This window comes from Eretmochelys imbricata, chromosome 2, assembly GCF_965152235.1.
Source record: "Eretmochelys imbricata isolate rEreImb1 chromosome 2, rEreImb1.hap1, whole genome shotgun sequence".
Lineage (NCBI taxonomy): Eukaryota > Metazoa > Chordata > Testudines > Cheloniidae > Eretmochelys > Eretmochelys imbricata.
This window is the reverse complement of record NC_135573.1, coordinates 192,887,979-192,902,209: the sequence shown is the minus strand read 5'-3', so window position 1 is coordinate 192,902,209 and position 14,231 is coordinate 192,887,979. Positions and strand designations below refer to the sequence as shown.

General features: G+C 45.0%; 1 non-coding gene across 1 annotated transcript; it reads right to left on the bottom strand.

Moving 5' to 3' along the window:
- Window positions 1-1,110: 1,110 nt before the first annotated feature.
- LOC144261672 (U1 spliceosomal RNA) lies at window positions 1,111-1,282 on the bottom strand. Its single transcript, XR_013345377.1, has one exon. It is a non-coding gene; the product is annotated as a U1 spliceosomal RNA (small nuclear RNA).
- Window positions 1,283-14,231: the final 12,949 nt, after the last annotated feature.

Below are 14,231 nucleotides of genomic sequence, written 5' to 3'. Positions count from 1 at the left end.
TAACATTTATCTGCATTGTTTGAAACCCTATAAATGCAACATGAAGCATCCCAAAGTGAAACGGACTTCATTGATTTGTTCTACAAAGGAAATGGATGCAATGAAGAGAGAAAAAAACTAATAAGCAAATTGGATTTTAAAATTCTTTCACTTTCAATCACCAAAGGTTGTTACAACAGTACAGAATTCTATCTGTTTATAATACATGATTTTTAAATTGACAGTATTCCTTTAATATGTATCTTCCGTGATCTGGAGGGACCACTGAGTATTTTAGTCTCTGGCCAGATTCTCCTTGATCTATACTAGATGCAGGAAGAGTTTAGCAGCAAATGCATCTTTAAGCCACCTTTGATCTTTTTACTTTCTCATTTCCCAGGTGTAAATTAGAGCAGTCTCAGAGCTGCTCTAATCTGTGCTTTGCTGCAGCATTCCCCGACAGTCCATTCCACATCTGAGAATAGCCAGAGATGGTTCTAGCCACACCCCACTATCTACACCAGAGAGAGTAAGGCGGGGGAGCAGAGGGAGGGCACAGGGCTATCTGAGGACTTTCTTTAAAATTAAGGCTAGTTCCCATAACCTGTTTGTGCTGCGTTTACAGGCCCTTTATGTTGCCAGAGTGGCATAAATGGGCCACATGGAAGACAGAACTTGGGCCCATTCAGTCTTCCGCCTCTGAGCCTGCTGCTAAGGGTGCCAATTGTGATAGGGCACTCTGGGGATTGGACCTTGACAGTCAGCTCATTTCACGTTCTAAAAGACTCTTTCCATTACTAATCTCGGGAGTCATCCCATCCATTCTCTCTCTCCTCTTAAAGAAGCCTGTTCTCTCACATGAATGCAATGCAGTACTTCACAGGAGAGACCTTTTTATCTCCCTCTTTACTTGTGAAATGGGTGCACTTTACTTAACAGCAGTAGCAGCCTTTACAACTGAAGGAACACTTTAGAAAAAGAAGAAAATAGCTATCTATTTATAATGCATAGACATGCTCAAGCCAGATGCTGAGAATTCCGTGGGAGATTTGCTGTTGACTTGCATGGTTCAGGTTCTAAGTTTTGGAGTGAAACTTGTACATTTTGTGACAGGGTCAGGCCAGATGGCTACAGGAGAGTGTTTTCTGAGCATGAATGCAGTCCCCCACTACCACAAATTATACAGTCAAGTTTCCCGCATTTGGGGAAATCGCAGGGTCAACACACCTGCAGTGCAATGGTTGAGCCTCACCCTGGGAAAACCACCTTCATGATCATGGTGTCTCCCCTGCCAGGTAAGAGTGTTAGAAGGCAGATATATTAGTCCCAGATTAAGCAGGTCTATTTTCCCTGGGTAAGGTAACAGGGGCAGTTCCAGAACAAGAAGGAACTTGCTGGAACAAATGCAGGCAGGCTAATTAGGACATCTGGAGCCAATTAAGAAGCTGCTAGAATCAATTAGGGGAGGCTGGCTAATCAGGGCACCTGAATTTAAAAAGGACCTCATTTCAGTTTGTGGCGTGCACGTGAGGAGCTGGGAGCAAGAAGCACTATGAGTTGAGAATGAGAAGGCGTACTGCTGGAGAACTGAGTAGTACAAGCATTATCAGGTACCAGGAGGAAGATCCTGTGGTGAGGAAAAACAAGGTGTTGGAGGAGGCCATGGGGAAGTAGCCCAGGGAGTTGTAGCTGTCGTGCAGATGTTCCAGGAGGCACTCCAGACAGCTGCAGTCCACAGGGCCCTGGGCTGAAACCTGGAGTAGAGGGCGGGCCCGGGTTCCCCCCCAAATCCTCCCAACTCCCGGTCAGACACAGGAGGAGTTGACCTGGACTTTGGGTTCCACCAGAGGGGAAGGTCTCTGGGCTGTTCCCTGACCCACATGGTGGATCAGCAGAGATTGCGGGGATTGTTGTTCTTCCTTTTTCCAATGCTGGCCAGTGATGAGGTTAGCTGAGTGAACGGCAGGTTTGAGCCACTAGCAAAAGTGTCCAAATTGAGGGCTGCTGTGAATCTCCGAGGCAGGCAAATCTGCCAATAAGGGCAGGACCCACCAAGGCAGAGGAGGAACTTTGTCACAATTTGTATGTAGGTAATAAACCTCCCCCCACCTCAAAACAGTGTATTTATTTCATAGTCAGTGTTGCTTTCAAAAGCCTTCTTAGAACTTTAAAGTGCAGTTCTGTTCTGAAAAGTGATTGCTAAAATGGTACCACCTTATTCATCGGTTCTGCTCGCTGTGTGTAGTCGACGGTATCTGTTTGCTTTCGTGAATAAAATACTCTTTACTCCTGTTAGCCTTGCAGAGCCAACACAACTGAGGGTGGTAGCTGGATTCTGTTCCTCCTTTCGCACCATCAACAGAATTGTTAGCGAAGCTCCAGTCAGTTTTATCTGGGTGCAGCCATGGAAGGCAACAGGGTTACATTAATATTGCTGTTGATGTGAGATTTTGGCACTGCTCAGGCTATGATTTTAGCGCACTTTTTTTTTTTTTAGTAAATTTCACAGCAGAGGTTCAGGGGAAAAAAAACCTCAGGAGCAGTTTTTTTTTGTGGGTGGGGCAGGGGGGAAGGTTCACCGTGAGATCACTCCACAGCAGCAGCTCCAGTTTGTGCAGGGCTGGTACCAGCTCCCCACTCTTGGCATTACATTTAGCGCACACATGGTCGCAGTACCACTGAGGTTTGGCGAGTCTGCCCCCCAGCTTCATCTATGAACGGTGGATAGGGCAGACCTAGGTGGCCCTGGAACCACATATGCCAAGTCACAGTGCCTGGAGCAGGGTGCCGGGACCAACCTCACGGGAGAAGAGCCGCTACTGCGGGTTGAGCGCAGGGTGGATTTATCATGGACTTTATTCAAATACGAGTACATGATTACCATGAACACTGTGACATCTGTGCCAAAATTGTAGACTGAGTCATGGCCAATGTAGCATTAACCTGTTACAGAAGCCTGCGTTGCTGTTGACACAGCAATGTGTTGCAGTCCTTCTGAATTGCTGTTGGAGCCTGCTGGCGATATTCGTATGGAAAATAGTGGCAGCTTTAATACAATGCATGTGTACGAACATATCCAGAACCGCAGAGCTACCTCTGGACCTGACACCTCAGGCCTGCACACTGCAATGAGTTCTGTGTGGTTGGCCCCAGCACATGCATGGATCCCTAATGATAGGCCCTGATGGCACTCCATGTGGGTGCAGGAGTCTGGCTGCACAGAGCTAGCTGTAGAGCTGTGGTCAAGAGCAGTAAGAAACCTGTGGCTAGGTGGGATAAAGCTAACATCCCACTGTTGCTAGCGTCTCTTAAGTAGTGTGGCGATTTTCTTTATGTAACTTCCTTTTCTTGGGATAGCAGGAGGAAATGCACCTAGTCATTAAGAGGTACAGATTGTGTTGGTGGGGGAGGAGCAGAAGTTAGCATGAGTCTCTCTTATTCTATCATGGATCAGGTAAAGAGGAAAACAAAGTGATTCTGATTTAATTTTTTTTCCTCTGCAAAAATTTTGAAAATGGGATGGACACCACCCAGTGCCCTCTGGCAGAATTTGCAGATGTCACTTTCACTCTTTGATTTATTGTCTGTCAGGCTGTATTGTATGTTCAAGTAATTTTTTTCATTTGTAACCGCTTCTGACAACTCTGAACTGATCCTGATCTGATATCGGGGCAGTCGGCCTTAAAAACATACTTTTATTTACAGGATTTTATTGGTGGTGCTTGAAATTGGGTGCTCAAAGTAGCCTTTTTCTTGTTTTAAGATGGTGAGCAGGTGTGTTGTTCTTGTATGCAGCAGGTAGAATTGCTAAAATTTAAGAATAAGGATGCTCTTATGGTTAAGGAACTGGAGTGGTGCTTAGAAGACCTGGGTTCAGTTCCTGGCTCTGTCACAAACTTACTTTTTTGATCTTGGGCAAGTCACTTAATATTTCTGTGCCTTAGTTCTTCATTTCAAAAATGGTTATAATAATACTCCCTTTGTCTATTTAGATTGTAAAGCTGGCAAAAAAAGAGGGGGGGGGGAAAAAAGACCTTGCAGAAAGGGGGCCTCAAGGTGCTACTATAATACAGAATCTAAAGAATAGTTGTAATACCAATTCATAAAACAGGATTATATGTACCAAAGTGATTGGCCCCTTAGATATTCTTCTTGCTAGCTTAATAACCAAATAATTAAAGCAAGTTTTGTAGCTATGCAGAAATATATAGTATAAGTCTTAATGCATTCACAAAGCTAAGGCTGTGCTTTGTAAACCTGAAGAAGCTAAACACGCTGCAGACAAGTTAATTTTTTTTTCTTTGGACGTTTTCTGCGCCATAAACTGAAGTTTTATGTAGCAATTATGCCACAATAACTAGATAAATTCCAAAACCTATTACTGTTCTTTGCCTTTTATTGATGAGGTCAACAAGGAAGTAATTATGTTTAAACTTTAATGCTTTTTGCTTTATATAACTCTTGGTAGAGAGTATAATAAGCTTATGTGTTGAGGTGGCGGGTGGGGGCACAAATTGAGATGGGCCTGAGTTGCAAATTCAGATCCAGGCTCAAGTCCAGATTTTAAACTCTTTCATGCCTGAACCTCTAACATTTGGTTGTGCAGATCAAGTCTGGGCCTATCGCTTGTTCGATCTTAAACCGTTTTTATGATATTGGAGGCAGGAGGGCCAAAGTCTGACTTGTAATGCAAAGCTGGGAACAACCTTAATTATGAACTCACTACTACCACTCTAGAATGTATCGTGCAAAAGAAAAATTCAAGTTATAGGTGCTCTTTATTCATATTAAAGAAGCTATTGTTTATATTCTGGTGATTTCAGATGATACAAATGTACTTTATGAATGATTGTGAGCTGCCTGCATATTTTGGAAGCAAACTGGTCCTTTCTTAGGTGAATGAGGAGAGCTTCTCTGTGGTTCCTTGGGTATTGGCTACCATCAGAGTCAAGATATTAGACTTGATGGATCATTGCTCTAACGAAAATACAGAGTCACATACTTCCCTCTGCCCCTAAACTCATGTCAGCAGGGATGGCACAGCTGCAAGGTCCTTGCTGGTCCCAAAAACTGGGGAAACCCTTTTGTATGGGGAAATGTTCTGTTGAGGCTTTGTGGATGCAAATGAAGGTATCCAGAGGCAGCCACTGTTTTGGGGACTGCCCCTCTAGAAATCCATAGGGATTATGGGTGTAAAATAATGGTGAGGGAGGGCTGGAGTCCATTCAGGTATAGGCCTGGGCTCCAGGACCACACTACCTTTGGGGCTGAGGAAGACAAGAACCATCATAAAGGCATAAGGTCTCTTGGTAGATGGTGTTGGCTTGTGCTGGACTGAGAGCATGGCCCCTTTTCCTGTTTTGGTTGGGTGCAAAAACTAGCACCTTCAGCAAATGATTTGAAGGAAGTTCTATGAATGTGACCTTGCCATGTTTCCTGTCTGCTACTTGTGTATTTTCCCTGGAGGAAGGTCAAGTTGGCTTTCAGTTCATAAATAGATCAATAAATTAAATCTTGCCAGAGCTAGGAAGCTAGGGCAAGATCGCATATTGCCTATCCAGGCACGGGAGGCAATGCTATTTGGGAGGCATAGAATCCCATAACAAGGCCAGCAAAGGAATGAGGCAGGATAAAGATGCAGTCCACTGTAACGCTATCTGGGAAGGGCAGGTTCTGGCATGAGCTCTCCACATGCAGACTCCACTTAACAGGCCACAGTATCTGTTGCAGCTGAGATGATTTTAAACATCTAGTGGTAGAGGGTGATCACTACCTTGACACGTTACCTTCTTTATTATAGGTAGTGGCATGTGCTGGAGGGATCTGCAGTGTGATTGACATTCTGTGGTGCTTCCTCTTGATTGTCTTCATGACAGGAGAGGAGGTGAGTGGGTGGAGGTTACTTGAGATGTCTGGTTGGAGGCAGAACTTGATTTATTAGCGTTCATTTAGCTGAATGGATACACAGCATATATATTTTTTAGAAATTTGCGAAATAGGGTACTGTTGTATTTTATTGGCCACTAGCAATCACCTCTGTTGGCATAAAATCTTGGCACGTTGATACCTACATGAAGTTTATAATGTGTGTCCTATTTATAGTGTATTTACTATATAGCTAGCATGTCTAGTACAGATTTACTAAGACAATGTGTGTAAATAGTATTGACATCTAACAGACAGGTATAAAGTTAATGTAGGATTTAACTCTGGACACCATGTGTTCTGTAGACATACTGGATCAAATTTATGGAATCACATGGATTTAATCTGGTCTGTTCTTTCTATATCACATTTAATAATGACCACTCATTTCACAGAGTATCTATAGCTTGGATTTTTCTTCTGCATTAGTACGGTATTTCTAAGTTGTGTGTCTTTTTGTTATGTGCATCTTCCCATTTCTGTTCCCCAGAATTGATGATGGTGTTCTGCAATAAGACTGTCAAAAATAAATAAATAAAAAGGTAGATGCTGATTCCTTCAGTCATGATGCTGTGAAACCTACTTCTTGATTTCTCCACAGTGTAGCAGCAAAGGGGGCTAGCATGGCAGTGCTGTACTTCATCACATTAAAGATGAAAAATTGTGTCCTAGACAGTTTACAGACATGTAAAAACACACATTCATGTCCTGAAGAATTTATGGTTTAAAGCACTGATCCAGAAAAGCATTTAATTTTGTACTTAATTTTAAACACAAGTGTAGCCCCATTGACATTGAAAGGGACAACTCACATATGTAAAATTAAGCACATGTGTAAGTGCTTTGCTGGATCAGGGCCTGAGTGGTCAAAGGGAAGAGGAGAGGCATGCAAACCAATACTTTAGCAACAGGCTAGAATAGCATCTGCAGAGTGAGGGTGTGTTGGGAGTAAGGACCGGCAGCTAGTGTGCTTACCTGCTAGCTTAACCCGCAGGCAGTCTAACAAGCACAGCTGGGCCCCATTTGAACTACCTGATTGGCTGAGAGGAGTAGCAGACCTGCTCTTAAGATCAGCAGCACAGTACTGGCTGCTCAAAGTATGTACCTACATCTATGATAGTTCCCGCCCCTGCTTGTTCCTAGCCCAGCCGTGCTCCTGTCTTGGTCCTGGTCCCAGTCCCACTCCAGCCTTGCCTCACTCCAGGTGACCTCCACTCTGATTCCTGACTTTGGCTCCAGGATCTGGTGTCTGACTCTCTGGTTCTGACCCTGGGCTCTGACTCCAGGTGTGACTCTTGGTTCTGGCACCTGGCTACTGACTCCGGCTCTGACCAGTAGGTCTGAACACCCATGTCCCAATCCCTAACAGTTTAAGCAGCCTGCCAACAAAAATCCATCAGGAGAAAAGGAGTCCTGTTCTCTGCCATCCCAGGTTCCACCAAAACAAACCTCTCTGTCAGATAGTGTGTGCTGTATAGAACTTGCAGGGTCACGTTGCTGCCCTGAAGCTCCAACGCCGAACCAAAGAGTCCACTGCCAGATAAGTTCAACGGTGACCATGGCAAATTTTGTGGAGTCCTGCATCGGGGTCGGCTTCTGTTTCTCTTGCAACCACAAGCATTCCCCTCCAACCAAACCCAACTAGGAAGGACTTACCATCATCTTGCTGACTGGGAAGGCCCTGGTCAAGGCTCCCTGCTGGAGAAATCTAGCCTGCTCCTGAGCCTGTTTGAAAACTTTGTGCAACTCTGGTGATAATCTTTGACCTGGACTGCACATACATAACAGGCTGTGCTTGAAGTATCATGGCAGGGGCACTCCTATCCATTGCCAAATTCACTGCAGAGTTTCTACATCTGGTAGCAGACACTGGGTGGAAGGAGGCTGCGCAGCATTATGACTTCTGGCTCGGACTCAATGAAGCAATCAAAGACTAGCCGGTGCAGGGGGTGTCTCAGCCTGGCCTGGATGATCTAATTGAACTGATCAATAACTGTCTGACAGAAACAACAAGAAGTCCTTGTGGCACCTTAGAGACTAATGAATTTATTTGGGCATAAGCTTTTGTGGGCTAGAACCCACTTCATCAGATGCCTGGAGTGGAAAATACAGGAGTAGGTATAAATACATGAAAAGATGTGAATTGCCTTACCAAGTGTGAGGTCAGTCTAACGAGACAATTCAATTGACAGCAGGATACCAAGGGAGGAAAAATAATTTTTGAAGTGGTAATGAGTGGCCCATTTCAGACAGTTGACAAAAAGGTGTGGGTAACAGTAGGGGGAAATTAGGTTTAGGTTTTATAATGACCCAACCATTCCCAGTCTTTATTCAGGCCTAATCTGTTGGTGTCCAGTTTGCAAATTAATTCCAGTTCTGCAGTTTTACATTGGAGTCTGTTTTTGAGGATTTTTGTTGTTGTTGTTGTTGTTGAAGAATTGCCACACTTAGGTCTGTTGTTGAGTGACCAGGGAGATTGAAGTGTTCCGCTGAGAGCGAAACTTAGCCTCCTGTGCCTTGCTGGTTTCCTAGATCCCAGCTCACCAACTGCTGGCTTTGCCCCCTAGACTGAGCCCATGTAAATCAGCCCTGGCTTTCTGATGCTGAGAAAAATTGATGCCAAAGGGCAGATTTATGCCTGTACTGTGGAGAACCTGGACACTTTGCATCAAGCTGTCTTGCGAAGGCTTGACCTGTGTCTCAGCTGGGAAAACATCAAGTCTCAGGCCCATTAGAGGGGACCGGGCTGGGTTGGTATCCTTCTAACAGCAGGATCCAATTGTGAGATGTGTTTGCTGGTACTCTGGCGAAGGTTACCCAGAACCTAACACATCTCTGACTTTCCCTTCGACACCCCACATGTCTCAGGTCCACCTGGAAGCACTGGTGGTTTTGGGTGCCTCCACTAATTTCATGGACTTGGAGTTTGTGCAAGTGCACATGATTGCCATCCAGCGAAAAAGCTCTCTAGACTTGGTGGACTTTGTTGATGGGTCACTTCTCTTGTTAGGCCCCACCAGACTGCCCCCCTTGGAGGTCACCATCCTCCAGGGTCATCAAAACACCCTCCAGTTTGGGCTCATCCAAGCCCAATCCTCTCTGGTTATCCTCAGTGTAGGCTAGCTGGCTTGCTAGTCGCAGTTTGCATGTCCGTTGGCAGGCACACACAGTACACTTCAACTCCCTGCACTGTGGGCAATCTTGTCTCCCAAAGCCCAGTCATGGGCCAAAAGTCCACTGCAGTTTAGTCTGCCTCCTCAGAGAATGCGAGTCTGAGGCTGTTAGGTCGCAGGGAATCTCAGAATCCCCTGTGTCACCTCCTACTACTTCTGTGATACCTGCTAAATACCAAGGATTTGTGGATAAGCTCAATAAGAAGAATGCAGATGACCTTCAGCTGGCAGCCAAGATCCATTTTGGTGGCATCTACTCCCTCTCTGAGTATAGGCGCTCTAGAACTACCTTCAAGAGAACCTTCAGAAGCATTTCATCCACCAGATCTCTGTGGCTCTGTGTGGATTACAGGGTGTTAAACAAGGTTACCATCCAGAACCAGTATTGCCTACCCCTTATCAGCAAACTGTTTGAACTACTTCACTCTGCCAACGTCTTCATGAAGTTAGACCTCCCTAAAGTTTATAATCTGGTGTAGATTAGGAAAGTGGAAGACTGCCTTCTGTACCCAATATGGACATTTCTAATATGTGTTACCTCAGTTTCCCTAGAAACCAACCCAGGGTTACACTTATATTGTTTTTATTAAATGCCTCTGTTGGATCAAACAGAAAAGGGATGGGGCTTATTCATGCACGCTCTCCTTCATCGCATTCATACCCTCATGCACCCACACACTCACACAGGTGGAGAGTTACCGGAGACAGCAGAGGAAGCCGAAGCATAGTAGATCTGGTGTGTCCGCCTGCAGTCACGGATCCGGGCTGGCAAGCAGATCAAGAAGCAGGAGGCTTGTGTGCATGTCGTCTTCCTTTTTTGGAAATGGGCGGTTCCTGTGATGTACACTGAGTTTCCCTTCTGTGTCTGTCACAGAGAAGCATTCCCAGGCCTCGTTCCTTTCATGCGTACCAGGAGGTTCTTTTCTTTACAGCACCCCATGTTTGCCTTCTCAGGGCAGATTACATCAGACTCACCTGTCTCTATTCTCCTTGCAGTTCCTCTCCGCCCAGTCCCCCCAACACACTCTCTCTGATTGCGTGATGGGGTATGGCAAAGCTTGGAGGTTTATACAAGTGGTAACTGAAAAGGTTACAAAGCTTAAAAGGAACAATAACTAAAGTTACAAAGTTTGCAAAAGGTTACAGTACTTAATGATCATACTCGCAATGACTGAAAAGTTACAAATGTTACAATCACATTCCGCTGGATTGAGCGGAGGCTTTACATGACAATATCTAGTTATGTCGATTGGCCTGAGAGATGGTCTGGTGACCTTCCAGCACTTTATCAATATCTTCAGGGACATGCTAGACCATTTTGTAGTCATCTACCTTGATGGTATCCTCATCTTTTCAGAAGACCAGGATCTTCATGATCGTCCTGTACACAGCATCCTAGAGAGACTCTATCAGAACCATCTGTATAAGTTTGAGAAGTGCGAGTTTGACTGAGGTACAATTGAATTCCTTGGATATGTATGTCTCCGAAAGGGCTAACCATGGATCTGTGCAACGTGGCGGTCATATCTAACGAGGATACCCCGAAAGGCGTCCATGGGGTACAGCAAATCATGGGCTTTGCCAATTTTTATAAGCAATTTATCAAGGGTTTTTCTAGCTTAGTTGTCCCTATAACCGCTCTTCTGCATTCACCTGGTCCCCAAAAGCCCAGTCCACCTTCAAGTAACTCAGAGAGAGTCACCATGACACCCATCCAGACCCCACAAAACCATGTATGGTAGAGGCTGATGCATCAAACTTTTCCTATGGGCATAGTGTTATCCCAGTCACTAGGGCCCCATGGCTAACTGTACCCTTGTGCCTTCTACTTATGTAAGCTAGTCCAGGCAGAGAGGGACTATGATATGAGACAAGGACCTGTTAGCCATAGAGGCAGCCTTTGAGGAATTGCACCATCTCTTAGATCAGTGGTTTTCAAACTTTTTTTCTGGCAACCCAGTTGAAGAAAATTATTGATGCCCTCAACCCAATGGAGCTGGGGATGAGAAGTTTGGGGTGTGGGAGGAGCTCAGGGCTGGAGCAGAGGGTTGGGATGCGGGCTGCAGGGTGAGGCTGGAAATGAGGGGTTCAGGGTGTGGGGGGGCGCTGGGGTAGGGGTTTGGTATGCAGGAAGGGGCTCGGGGCTCAGGGCTGGGGCAGGGAATTGGGGTGCAGGCTTACCTTGGGCGGCTCCTGGTCAGTGGTGCAGTGGGGATGCTAAGGCAGGCTAGTTCCTACCTGTTCTGACACCACGCTGCGCCCTGGAAGCGGCCAGCAGCGGGTCTGACTCCTAGGCAGAGGCGCACAAGCAGCTCCGCGCAGCCCTTGCCTGCGGGCGCTGCCACCCCCACCCCAGCTCCCATTGGCCGGGAACCCTGTGGCCCCTTTTCCTAGGAGCCGGACCTGCTGCTGGCCGCTTCAGGGGTGCAGCACAGTGTCGGAACAGGTAGGAACTAGCCTGCCGTAGCTGGGCAGCACAGCTGATGGGACTTTTAATGGTCCAGTCGGCGGTTCTGACCAGAGCCTCTGCGACCCAGTGCCTTACATTCAGTGACCCAGTACTGGGTCGCGACCCACAGTTTGAAAACCACTGTCTTAGATGAGGCCAGACATTCCAGTCCAGGTCCTTTATATGCAGCCAGGCATATTAACCAACGTCAGATCTGCTGGTCCCTCTTCTTTGCCGAGTCAATTTTGTAGTTATCTATCGCCCAGGGATAAGAAACGGAAAGGCTGATGTCCTGTCCTATAAGGTTGAGTACCATGGCTCTGGCAGGGGAACTTCTTCCACAGTTTTTAGACTCCAAAATATTAGGAGGGTTATCTGACCTGAACACGCACAAAAACGTAAGTAAAAATGTTCATGTCAAACCTGTGCTTCATACATTAAGTATTCTCATATTATGATGAAGTCAATCTTTCTTCATTGGTTCTCTCATCCGACCTGTTGTGGTGTTTGTGTTGCAAAAAAAAGTTACTGAAAAGATAATGAGGTCAGTTAGACCCCCTCAGTGTTGTTCAATGGGGAAAAATGAGAGTACTCCACTTTCAAAGTCTTTGGGGGGTCTCTTGGACCCAAACACATATAACAATTTAAATAAAACATGATAGGCAAACCACTACCTCTTCTTTCTTTAAGTATTCTCAAATGATGAGGAGGACAGCCTGCTAGCATTGGTTTTCTCTGCATACCTGTTGTGGTTTTAGGATAGCAAAAAAACATCACTCAAAAGGTATTGAGGTCAGTTAGGTCCCAAATTAATTATGCAGGTATTTCAGTATCAGGTATGTCTTTATTTTGAGGCAGCAGTTATGGTGTGATTGTATGACTCTTTCAGCATTGTTTTTATCATCATAGTTTCAGTGGCTTTTCTTTTTTAAAAGATGTGAGACCCCAGATAATGTTTGCCTCAAGTATCATCACAATTGTCCAGAAAATTGAGTTTCTTTGAAGATAACACTGTCAAATGGATTTTCCTGGAAGCCTACATGTGCTAGGAAGAATTTCTGGGGAAACCACAATTGTCAGATACATTTCCTGGCAAGGCCCATGCTTGACAGATGTTGCTGGGGCAAAGACTCGCTGTTGCATTGCACATGCAGATTGCCTGTTTGAATGCATATATTATTTGGATTTTGTTGAATCACACATGGCATAACAGAGTAAGGGAAAGATGTTTCTTAGGGATCTGGATACAGAAATGGTGAAACCACTTGTTCAAGAAAGGAACATTGCAGTCTTGCTTTGGCTTCTGGGGAAGCAGCGTCTTGTGTGCTTTGGTATTAACAAATGGGGAATATATTTCATCTGTACCTGAGAAGAGGACAGAAAAACACACCAAAACAGCACAAAGCATGAACACTTTGTATGTTCAGAATATATCATCTGTTTGCTCCATTTGTTCAAAGTAGTAGGCCATTATACTGCCACTTTACTGTGTTTGCCTTTTTATATTCACTGGTTACAATAAAATCTGTTTTAAATGCATCCCATGTGGGGTATCTTCTAGTTTTGAAATATGTGAGCGGTGTCTCCAAGACCCCAATACGGAAATAGTTGGGTGATTTATGGTCCAATATTAGGGTTAATACAGCCAATTTTGTTAACGGGGCAATAGATGGCAACCTGATGTCTTCCATGCGTTTCTTGTTGCCTGGTGACCTGGTTGCTTCTCAGATCCTCCAGGCTTTGGATGGTGTCAGTGTCCAACCTGTCACCAAGTTCAGATTACAGGATAATGTCCTCTACCATAAAGGCTGTATTTATATCCTGGAGGGACAGATTAGGCTTCCAATCCTGAAGCTATGCTCTGATATGTACCAGTTTCTGGCAGGAGTTTCTAAGGTTTTGGACATAGAATCCCTCATCTCGTCTTCATATCATCTGCACGCCAATGGGCAAATGGAACAGGTCAACCAGATCCTTGAGCAGTTCTTCAGTTCAAAAAGCAGTGAGGACCAAGAAAACTGGGTTTCCCCGCTTCCCTGTGCGGAACTTGTGTATAATAATACCGCACACGTCTCCACCCTACAAAGCCCCTTCTTTGCCAACTACAGGTTTCATTCTCAGTTTCACTCTGACATCCCTCTGAAGTGTCTGGTACAGCTGACATCTGCTAAGGAGGCTTATGAGCACCCTGGTGACCGTTCCACCAGGCCACCCCGAACCTTGTCATAGAAAATGAGGTTTGGCTGTCCACTCAGAATCTTAGGTCAGTGTCCCCTTCAGCTAAGTTAGACCACCAATATCTCTGTCCATTTCATATTCTGGAACGGGTCAGTCCAATGGCATTCAGATTCCAGTTGCCCAATATTTGCTTTTTTTTTTTTTTTTTGTCTGAGACAGTGTATTCTTTGCTTTCTGATGCTGATACTCAGTGACTAGTTACGTTTCACTGTAATCAGGCTGGTGTGAAGTTGTACTTGTTCCTGTTTGATGTAGACTTACATCCTAATTTAGAGAAGAATGTCAGTGCATGAAGAGAGAGACTCTTTCAGATTGTGGAAGGGAGATTGTGATCTCGTGGTGTAAATCAGAAGTAGTTCAATTGAAATGAATGTGGTTACATTTTTGTAAAACTGAGGTGACAGGAGAATCTTATCTGCAATGGAGCCCTTTATATATTTTTCAGCTACTGTATCAATTTGCTTCTT